The 10,218-nt window shown below is 44.5% G+C and overlaps 1 pseudogene; it reads left to right on the top strand.

Moving 5' to 3' along the window:
- The first annotated feature begins 382 nt into the window (after positions 1–382).
- On the top strand, positions 383–952 carry LOC140606954 (small ribosomal subunit protein eS10-like; annotated as a pseudogene).
- Positions 953–10,218: the final 9,266 nt, after the last annotated feature.

Here is a 10,218-nt window from a genome sequence, read left to right as displayed (position 1 = left end):
TTGCTGAGCTCTACCAATAATACATTATATGTTCATTAATTAGATTTAAATTTTAAAAAATTTTAAATATTTTATTAATTTATTCATGAGAGACACACAGAGAGAGGCAGAGACATAGGCAGAGGGAGGAGAAGCAGGCTCCATGCAGGGAGCCCGGTGTGGGACTTGATCCTGGGACTCTGGGATCACACCCTGCTCAAACACTGAGGTACCCAGGCATTCCTAAATTTAAAAAAAAAAAAAATATTGGGATGCCTGGGTGGCTCAGCGGTTGAATGCCTGCCTTCAACTCAGGGCGTGATCCTGGAGACCTGGGATCAAATCCCACATCGGGCTCCCTGCATGGAGCCTGCTTCTCGCCTTTCCAGCCCCGGTCCGGGTCGTAGCAGGCGCCAAGATGTTGATGCCCAAGAAGAACCGAATCGCCATTTATGAACTCCTTTTCAAGGAGGGGGTGATGGTGGCAAAGAAGGACGTTGGCAAAGAAGGACGTCCACATGCCCAAACACCCTGAACTGGCCGACAAGAATGTGCCCAACCTTCACGTCATGAAGGCCATGCAGTCTCTCAAATCCCGAGGCTACGTAAAGGAACAGTTTGCTTGGAGACATTTCTACTGGTACCTTACCAACGAGGGTATCCAGTATCTCCGTGATTACCTCCACCTACCCCCCGAGATTGTGCCTGCCACTCTGCGCCGCAGCAGACCGGAGACCGGCAGGCCACGGCCCAAAGGTCTGGAGGGAGAGCGACCTGCAAGACTGACACGAGGGGAAGCTGACAGAGACACCTACAGACGAAGCGCTGTGCCCCCTGGTGCCGACAAGAAAGCTGAGGCTGGGGCAGGGTCAGCAACAGAGTTCCAGTTTAGAGGCGGATTTGGTCGTGGACGTGGTCAGCCACCTCAGTAAAATTGGAGATTGTTTTGTGTTGAATAAATCTATAGCCAGAAGAGCCTGCTTCTCCCTCTGCCTGTGCCTCTATCTCTGTGTGTGTGTGTGTGTGTGTGTGTGTGTGTGTCTCATGAATAAGTAAATAAAATATTTTTAAAAAATCTTAGGGCAGCCCGGGTGGTTCAGCGGTTTAAGAGTCTCATGCTCTACAGACTGAGCTAGCCGGGCACATATGGTTCAGCGGTTTAGCGCTGCCTTGAGCCCAGGGTGTGATCCTGGAGACTGGGGATCAAGTCCCCTGTCGGGGTCCCTGCATGGGGTCTGCTTCTCCCTCTGCCTGTGTCTCTAACCCTCTCTCTCTCTCTGTATCTCTCATGAATAAGTAAATAAAATCTTAAAAAAAAAAAAAATGATGACCTGGGAGTGGTTGGCTGGGTCAGTGAAAAGAGCATGCAACTCAAAAAAAAAAATTTGTTTAAGGATATACTTTGCATAATTTTACCAAAACTATCGAAAAGGCAGGCATGAGCTTTCATGACAGGAGTTCTGATTTCGATTTGAAAATGATGACCTGGGGGATCCCTGGGTGGCTCAGCGATTGGGCCTCTGCCTTCAGCCCAGGGTGTGACCCTGGAGTCCCAGGATAGAGTCTCACTTGGGGCTCCCAGCATGGAGCCTGCTTCTCCCTCTGCCTGTGTCTCTGCGTCTCTTTCTCTCTCTGTGCTTCTCATGAATAAATAAATAAAATCTTAAAAAAAAAACAAAAAATGATGACCTGAGAGGGGTTGGCTGGGTCAGTGAAAAGAGCATGCAACTCAAGGTTGTCAGTTCGAACCCCATGTTGGGTATGGAGCTTACTTAAAAATTTTATAAAAATTTTAAAATTAAAAAAAAGGAAGCACTGAGGGGGGCACTTGATGGGATGAGCACTGGGTGTTATTCTGTATGTTGGCAAATTGAACACCAATAAAAAATAAATTTATTATAAAAAAAAAGGAAGCAACCTGGGAATGAGAATGAGAGGGTGTGGTGTGTATGTATCCCAAAAGCAACACAGTAAAGTCTGTATAATACCTTTGGTTATCTGGCTTAATCTCTCGGTAATAACATTATCTAGTCTGGAAATATAGATTTGTTGTTGTTTTATTGGTGGTGTTTTGTCATTGGAATTCTATCTATTAGAGATTTACTATTCAGGTCAGACATCTGCTGACTCAATTTTTAAAGAATTTGCAAACGGCGCTTCCTCCGGCTCTCCGGGCCTGGTGGGGAGGGTGCATGAATAACAATTGTGATTGTAATGAGGCTGGGTGAACTGAACTTTTATCTTGACTGCATCCCCAAGGCGCAGACCTGTGGTCGAGGGAGAAACTTCCTAGCAATTTGGGCCTGCCAACAATCACTGTCGGCCGAGGTAGGACGCTTTGTCATGCAACTTTGGGCAAGCAAAATGTGCATGCTCTCGAAGCTGGAGGCTTAACGGATTAGTTTACTGGAACCTGCCAAAGCTGTGTTAATAGAAGGAATACAAATTTCTTATGGAGTCCAGACGGGAGAGAGGTTTGGGCAGAAAATTAATCCTCATCAAGGCAAGAGATGTTTGATTTTAAATACAGTAGGAGAAAGGGGCTGAAGTTCCAAGTGGGATCTGCCCCCATCATTGAAACCAGAGCTCGCTCTTCCCATCTCTCTGGGAAAGCCGGGAAGTACTGAGTTCCCAGAGCCCTTCTGCAGCTCCCCAGGAGCAGCAGGAACTGGGCCCGGGAGGAGAGGCCACCAACATCTTTTTGACACCAGAGGCTGGTGAAATTTGCAAGACACAGAGAGAGCAGGAGCAGAAGGAGGGTCCAGAGTTTCTGGGAGGAAGGGTGATGGAGGGTGGAAGAGAGTGGGGAAGGGGTCTGGGGGTGGTGGTAGGGGTTTCAGGACAAGGGCTGCCCTAAGAGAGAGGAGGGAAGGATTTGCAAAAAAGAATTCTCTACTCCATCACGGAATAATCGAGATGCCGTTTCTGAATTATCAAAAGAAAACAAGGAGATTGAATTATATTCAGGGTTCGCACAGACTTTGTGTAAGTTTACATGTAGCCAGTGGCTCAGTGTTCGTGATTAGGGGTTGGAGGTGCAAGGAAGGAGTGATAAGCTGCTTGGGTATACTCTTGTATTGTCTAGCAAGCCTCAGAAATACTCGGTTCAATACAAGCTCCAGACATGCCCTAAGAGAAATAGAACTTTGCAGAATGAGTAGCTGATTTAGGTTTCTCCTATAAAGTCTGGTCTTGGGTATAGACAGTGGGCACTAGTTGTTCCTAATCTCTTTTGCAAAGGTGAAAGATGTTGGTGGTGGGAGATCCTGTCCTCACCTCTGAAATTAGAGCCATGGCATCTTTTGGACAGATGATCTGGGTCGATGGCTCAGGTCTCTGCAGAAGCAGAGGGGAGGACACTGACCAACCTTCTCCCACTGACAAATTGAGCCTTGGATTCTAACGCAGGCCAGGAGCTTGGGAGTCAGGGCTGGGCTTGGGGAAGGGTGTCTTAGGTCAGCAGTTGTGGGGCGATGAAACAAGAGCGAAGTTGGGTCCCAAGCAGGGGGCGGTCAGGCCCGTTCTCTGGTTCATGATGCAAAGGGGAACTGGTGCGTGGGTCTTGGGAAAGAGCAAAGGAGGAAACAAGTAAGCTTAAAGCATCACACCCAAAGCCAGGATTTGAAGAGGTGGGTTGGCCGTCCTGATTGGCAAGAAGATGAGGCTAGGAGAACGAGCTTGGAAAGAGGTCAGAGGAAAATCCACAGGCAAGACATTTTATGAAGAGGAATGGACAGAAGTAGTAAGAATCAGCATGAGGACTGTGTACACTAGGACCTGCCATGGCCCCTGGAAAATCAGAATGGCTGCCCAAGAGAATGAAAGAATCTTCTGAGATACTTCCCAGGGAGAAGGGGGGAGAGCAAAGTTTATTTGCATTCATGGACCCCACCTCCCACCAGGCTCGGTCCTCTTCCATTCCTAATGGTGTCTCTAGGTGTTCTTTGTGGAAGGGTAATTGAGTAGGTCTCTCTGGCTGTATGCTCACCCTTGGGGGGTGCTCTTTGCTGTCGATGATCCATGAATAGGGGGTTACTGATGCCTGGAGGGGATCTTGGATAAAGGAGCTATCCTTTGCCTGCTCTGGGTAACTTTGCTGGCCCTTCTCTAATCCAAATACATATTCAACGCTAATTAGTATATAAGCACCTCTTTTGTGAAGGGTTTAAGAACATACCCCAAAGTCCCACTGAGTGGGAAATGGTGGGTAGTTGGGAACCATTTCCTTGTCTGGCTTAATCATTTTCAACTAGATCAGACTCAATGCCTTCCTTTTAACCAAGTCTTTTGTAATGCCTCTGTTTTCCTGACATGAAATTCACACATAAAATAACATACTTGCACTCAGAATTTCCAGAACAAAACCCCACAATATAAAGCCCCAATATAAAGGAGAAACAAATGGAAAGGAATTTATAATAACATAATATAAATGAGGACTCCTGGCTGACTCAGTTGGTAGAGCAAGCAACTCTTGATCTCGAGGTTGTAAGTTCAAGCCCTATGGTGAGTGCTGAGCTCACTTAAAAATATATAAATAAAATATCTTAAGTAAATGCTTGGGCTTGACTACACTAGAAGACATAGGAAGAAAAAAAAAAAAAAACATGTTTGTACCGCTATATAGAATCACCATGAATGAGACACTATGAAAGCCATGGGTGGATGGTGTTATCAAATTAAATATCGCAAGGAGGGCATCCCCAGTGGCTCAGCGGTTTAGCGTCACCTTCAGCCCAGGGTGTGGTCCTGGAGACCCAGGATCGAGTCCCACGTCAGGTTCCAGTATGGAGCTTACTTCTCCCTCTGCCTGTGTCTCTGCCTCTCTCTGTGCCTCTCAGGAATAAATAAAATCTTAAAAAAAAAAAAAAAAATCACAAGGAATGTGGCCATTAAAGACATCTTTACCAAAAGAGTAAATAACCTTTGGGAGAGCCCCACTGCTAGTGTCCCTCCCTCCATTCATATGTTGAAGACCTAATACCCAAGGTGATGGTATTAGGAGGTGGGCCCTTTGAGAAGTAATGAGATCTTTTTTTTTTTTTTTTTTTGGTAAAGATTTTACAACCCAATGTGGGCCTCAAACTCATGACCCTGAAATCAAGAGTTGGATGCACTACTGGCTGAGCCAGCCAGGTATTCCTACGGTATTTTGCTATAGCCCCCCAAATGGACTAAGATACATAGAAAACCAAGCACAATTATCCCTGAATTTATATGAGAGGTGGATCCCCCAAACTTTTATGTTTCATTCTGAAATTATAATGTAAAACAGTAGGTTCTAGATCGAGATAGAACCTATATAACTAACACCTACATGATCATCTTTGCCTATGTGAATATCCAGTGGGATATTTGAAAGTCCTGTGTTACATGTGTGTTGTAGGGTACCTAGCATCCCTGGTTTCCAACCATTAAATGATTTTCCAATCATTCCCCAATGACTGTGAAAATAAAAAATATTCCTACGGATTTCAAAAATCTCATTGGGAGCAATACCACCCTCTTAAAGAATCTCTTATGGGGGCAGCCTGGGCAGCTCAGCGGTTTAGCACCGCCTTCGGCCCAGGGTGTGATCCTGAGGCCTCAGGGTTGAGTCCGGCATTGGGCTCCCTGCATGCGGCCTGCTTTTCCCTCTGCCTGTGTCTCTGCCTCTCTCTCTTTCTCTCTCTCTCCCTCTCTCTCTCATGAATTAATTTTAAAAAAGAATCTCTTCTCTGGACGTCTGGGTGGATCAGCAGTTGAGCATCTGCCTTTGGCTCAGGGAATGATCTTGGAGTCCCAGGATTGAGTCCTGCATCAGGCTCCCTGCATGGAGCCTGCCTCTCCCTCTGCCTATGTGTCTGCCTCTCTCTGTGTCTCTCATGAATAAATAAATAAAAAAAAAAAAAAAAAAAAAGAATCTCTTCTCTACCTACAAAGGTCTCCAACATGGGGTAAGGCCACTTGCCTGGGTCTTTGGGACCCTCTAGAAAGTGATGCATTGATACTTCCTTGTTCCTTGTGATTATGGGTCTGCTGGACTGAGCCACAAGGTACCTAGTCATGTGGTCATGTGGTCAAGTGTTACTCTGGGCATGTCTGTGAGAATGTTTCTGGAGAGGCTCACACTTCAACAATTAATAGACTGAGTAAAGCAGATTGCTCTCCCTAATGTGGGTGGGCCTCATCCAATCTGTTGAAGACCTGAATAGAACAAAAATGCTGAAAAAAAAAGAACCACCTGACTGCATGAGTTGAAACATCTGTCTTTTCCTGCCCTTAGACTAAAACTGTACCATCAGCTCTCCTGGTTCTCAGACCTTCCAATTTGGACTGGCACTACAGTCTTGGCTCCCTTGAGTCTCTAGCATGGTGATTGCAGATCTTGAGATTTCTCAACCTCTGAAATTGTATGAGTCAATTTCTTTTTTTTTTTTTTTTTTAAGATTTTATTTATTTATTCATGAGAGGCAGAGACACAGGCAGAGACACAGGCAGAGGAAGAAGCAGGCTCCATGCAGGGAGCCCAATGAGGGATAGGATCCCAGAACTCCAGGATCACGCCCTGTCTTTTATTAGCTGTGTTAACCTGGACATGTGTCTGTGACTTAGGGCTGGTCACATTGACTGCCATTATGGTTAATCTAATGGAGACTTCACAGCCCCAGGACCTGCGTTTCCATCAGAAATTATTTTATTTTATTAAAAATGTTTTTTTAGGGATCCCTGGGTGGCGCAGCGGTTTGGCGCCTGCCTTTGGCCCAGGGCGCGATCCTGGAGACCTGGGATCGAATCCCACATCAGGCTCCTGGTGCATGGAGCCTGCTTCTCCCTCTGCCTATGTCTCTGCCTCTCTCTCTCTCTCTCTCCGTGACTATCATAAATAAATAAAAAATTTTAAAAAAAATGTTTTTTTAGCTAAACTCTAAGCCCCTCATAGGTCTTGAACTCATGACCCCAAGGTCAAGAGTCACATGCTCTATTGCCTGAGTCTGCCAGGTGCCCACACCCTGGAAATAGCTTAAGCCAGCGGTCTTCTCAGCTTCCTGAGAGCAGGATTTGTCTTCTACTGTGACAATGGCTTCTACCTCCAGGTATATATGGTGTCACACTAGGTACATGGTAGGCATTCAGCATGCATGTGCCTTGTGTCGGGAGCTGTCACTAGCACCAATTTTGAGACCAGCTGTCTCAAAGGCTGTGCCAGGAACCCACCTTTCTGGAATGCAGAGATGAATGTCTTTGCAGTTTCTAAAAGGCTGGTCAGTGGGAAAATTATCCAACTCCAAGATCACCTAGACTCCCAGTCACAATGTTATCCTTGGTTTCTGTCTCGAGTGTCTCATTCTTACTACACTCTTGTCTACATTCAATGTCTCTTTTGTATCCTGCCTTCCTGGATCCTGACATTTGGCTCCTGATATAACTCTTCGTTTCACTCCTGGCTTTGGCTTTGGCCCATCTATGCTCTTTGGTCTAGATCCAGTTCAAATTACTGACCTTGATGTACCCAGCTGGTTTCCTCCGTGGTTTGTATCCTAGGTTTTGACAAGTTGCATCACTTGGAAGAGAGCCCGGGGCCCCCACTGCACACTGTACATATATACAATGTACAGGCAGGGCCTGTGAAGACACGTAGGGACTTTATTTATTTATTTATTTATTTGGGACTCATTTAAATAAGTGCCCAAATCTCACCTTTTCAACCTTTTATAATAGGCCCTCCTACTTTTGTGAAATCACTTTAGGAAATCCCAGGGTGCTTAGACATAGTCACAGACCAGGGGTGGTCACTGGTGGCCATGGCAGCTACCTGAGCTTGGACCTAATGGATCCAGGTCCTGATGGTTATACACAGTGCTGCTCTGTGGGTAATACGTAGCTTCCATTGCTATGATCACCATGTAGGTAATGATGGACCTGGAGACAAGGAAGGTGATGATGGACCTGGAGACCACCACACACAATGCCAATAAAACTGGAATATCACTGGTGCTCTAAAAACCAGAAATCTTTGATGCCACCTTGGGAAGCAGAAGGTCAGTACTATTCTTGCAAGATGCAGTCTTACTGTCTGCAGGGCAGGTTCAAGTATCAGCAGTCACATCATACGTGGAAATAACCACTTTTCCCTAATGTTCAGATCCTGCTATTAGATTTAACCTCTAGGACCATTGTAAAATTCAGGTGCCAAGACAAGTCTTTGGGGGAAAGAATAGTCTTTCCAACAAATGTTTCTGGGACAACTGAATATCTACACATAAGATAATTAATTTGAACTTACATCTTACACTAGACACAAACATTAACTCAGACTGGATCATAGGCCTAAATGTGAGAGGTAAAATTATAAAACTCTTAGAATAAAACATAGGAATCAATCTTCACAATGCTGGGTGAGGCAATGGCTTCTTAGCTATGACACCAAAAGCATAAATGATATAAAGAAGAATTCAGAAAAATAAATTAAAAAAAATAAATAAATAAAAAGAAGAATTCAGGGGCACCTGGCTGGCTTGGTCAGTGAAGTATGCAACTATTGATCTTGGGGTTGTGAATTTGAGCCCCACATCAGATGTAGAGATTACTTAAAAGTAATTTTTTTTAAAAGAATTTATCTATTCATGAGAAACACACAGAGAGAGAGACAGAGACATAGGCAGAGGGAGAAGCAGGCTTCATGCAGAGGCCCAACTGCTGAGCCACCCAGGCGTCCCAAAAATAAAATATTTTAAAAAATGGGCAAAGGATTTGAATAAATATTTCTCAAAGGATATATGCAAATGACCAAAAGCCCATGAAAAGATGTTCGATATCATTAGTCATTAGGGAAATGCAGATTAAAACCACAATGAGGGATCCCTGGGTGGCGCAGCGGTTTGGCCCCTGCCTTTGGCCCAGGGCGCGATCCTGGAGACCCGGGATCGAATCCCAAGTCGAGCTCCCTGCATGGAGCCTGCTTCTCCCTCTGCCTGTGTCTCTGCCTCTCTCTCTCTCTCTCTCTCTGTGACTATCATTAAAAAAAAAAAAAAATTAAAACCACAATGAGCTACCACTTTATACCCACTAGGATGGCTGGAACAAGAAAGAGAACAAGTGTCGGTAAGGATGTAGTGAAAGTGGAACCCTCCTTCCCTGCTGGCAGGAATGTACAATGGTGCAATCACCATGGAAAACAGTTTGGCAATTTCTCTAATTGTTCTCACATGACCCAGCAATTTCATTCTTAGACAAATAAAAAATATATATGCACACAAAGACTCGCACAAATTGCTCACAGCAATCTTGCTCACAATAGCCAAAAGGTGAAAACGACCCAATTGCCCAGCAACTGGTGAAAGGGCAGATAAAATGTGCTCTAGCCATACTATGTAATATTAATCAGTAATAAAAATGAATGAGATGCTGACTTGCTATAGCATGGATAAACCTCAAAAACATTAGGCTTGGTTGAAAGAAGCCAGTCACAAAGACCACATCTTTGTGGTCCATATGATTCCATTTCTCGGAAATGTCCAGAAAAGACAAATCTATAGAGGCAGAAAGTAGTTATGTGGTTGCCAGGGGTTAAGGGAAGGATGGGAAGTGACTTTAAGTGGGCACAAGGTTTCTTTCTGAAGTGATGAAATGTTCTAAAATTAGACAGTGCTGATGGTTGCACAACTCTGTGCATTTATGAAAGAACATTCAATTGTACACTTGAAACGGGGGAGTTTTATGGTATGTAAATTAAATCTCAATAAAGTTGTTTTGTATGTGTTTTCTTTTCTTTTTTTTTTTTTAAAGATTTATTTATTCATTCATTCAGAGAGAGCGAGAGAGAGGCAGAGACACAGGAAGAGGGAGAAGCAGGCTCCATGCAGGAAGCCCGATGTGGGACTCGATCCCAGGTCTCCAGGATCACACCCCGGGCTGCAGGCAGCGCTAAACCGCTGCGCCACCAGGGCTACCCATTTCTTTCTTTTCTTTCTTTCTTTCTTTCTTTTTTTTTAAGTGAGTTGCATCTAGTCAGGGACACTTGTCTCTAAGATAAAGTAAATAAAACTTCTTGCAACTTAAAAAAAAAAAGTCATTAGGTACTCCAGACGCAGTCCCTTGGTCCTATGAGCTACGTAGAGCCTACCTAAAGATTTGAGGCTCCCTCAAATCTCTCTCTCTGTCTCTCATGAATATTTATTTTTATTTTTTATTTTATTTTATTTTTTTATTTATGATAGTCACACACAGAGAGAGAGAGAGAGAGGCAGAGACACAGGC

The sequence above is a fragment of the Canis lupus genome, chromosome 16 (assembly GCF_048164855.1).
Source record: "Canis lupus baileyi chromosome 16, mCanLup2.hap1, whole genome shotgun sequence".
Taxonomy (NCBI): domain Eukaryota; kingdom Metazoa; phylum Chordata; class Mammalia; order Carnivora; family Canidae; genus Canis; species Canis lupus.
Note: the sequence above shows the minus strand (reverse complement) of the source record. Positions and strands in the feature narration are given on the sequence as shown.